Source organism: Pteropus vampyrus, unplaced genomic scaffold (genome assembly GCF_000151845.1).
Source record: "Pteropus vampyrus isolate Shadow unplaced genomic scaffold, Pvam_2.0 Scaffold29, whole genome shotgun sequence".
NCBI classification, from domain to species: Eukaryota; Metazoa; Chordata; class Mammalia; order Chiroptera; family Pteropodidae; genus Pteropus; species Pteropus vampyrus.
Window position 1 is genome coordinate 1,569,457 of NW_011888810.1, and position 541 is coordinate 1,569,997.

Genomic DNA, 541 nt, shown 5'->3' on the forward strand with positions numbered 1-541 from the left:
TAGAAAATGTGTTTCCTACTTAGAGTATACCTTCCAAGAGCTCCCTCAAGGCTATTTACCTAGCCTCACTATATACCATGTGATGGTAGCTCAGGACCTGTCACTGTTTTCCTTCCCAACCTCTGTGAAATGGGCTCATTATATTGATGATGTAATGCTAACCTGCAAAGATTTGCCTCTGCTACAGAAAACCTTGCAGGTTTTACTGGACCACGTATGGCAGAGAAAATGGGCAGTGAAGCTACAAAAAATCCAAGGTCCAGTCACTGTAGTAAAGTTTTTGGGAGTCATAAAACTGTCACAGACAAAGTACAAGCCTACCTTTTACCAAGTAACATAAAAGAAGTACAGGCTTTTCTGGGAATTCTGGGGTATTGGTGAACTTTAATACCCATTTAGCATAATGCCTAGTTAAGATACCCATTATATCACCTAGTTAAGAAGGGCTATACATGGGACTGGGGAGCCAAATAATAGCCTGCCTTTGAAAATGCTGCTCAAAAAAATTAATTAAAAAAAAAATGCTGCTCAAACAGATTAG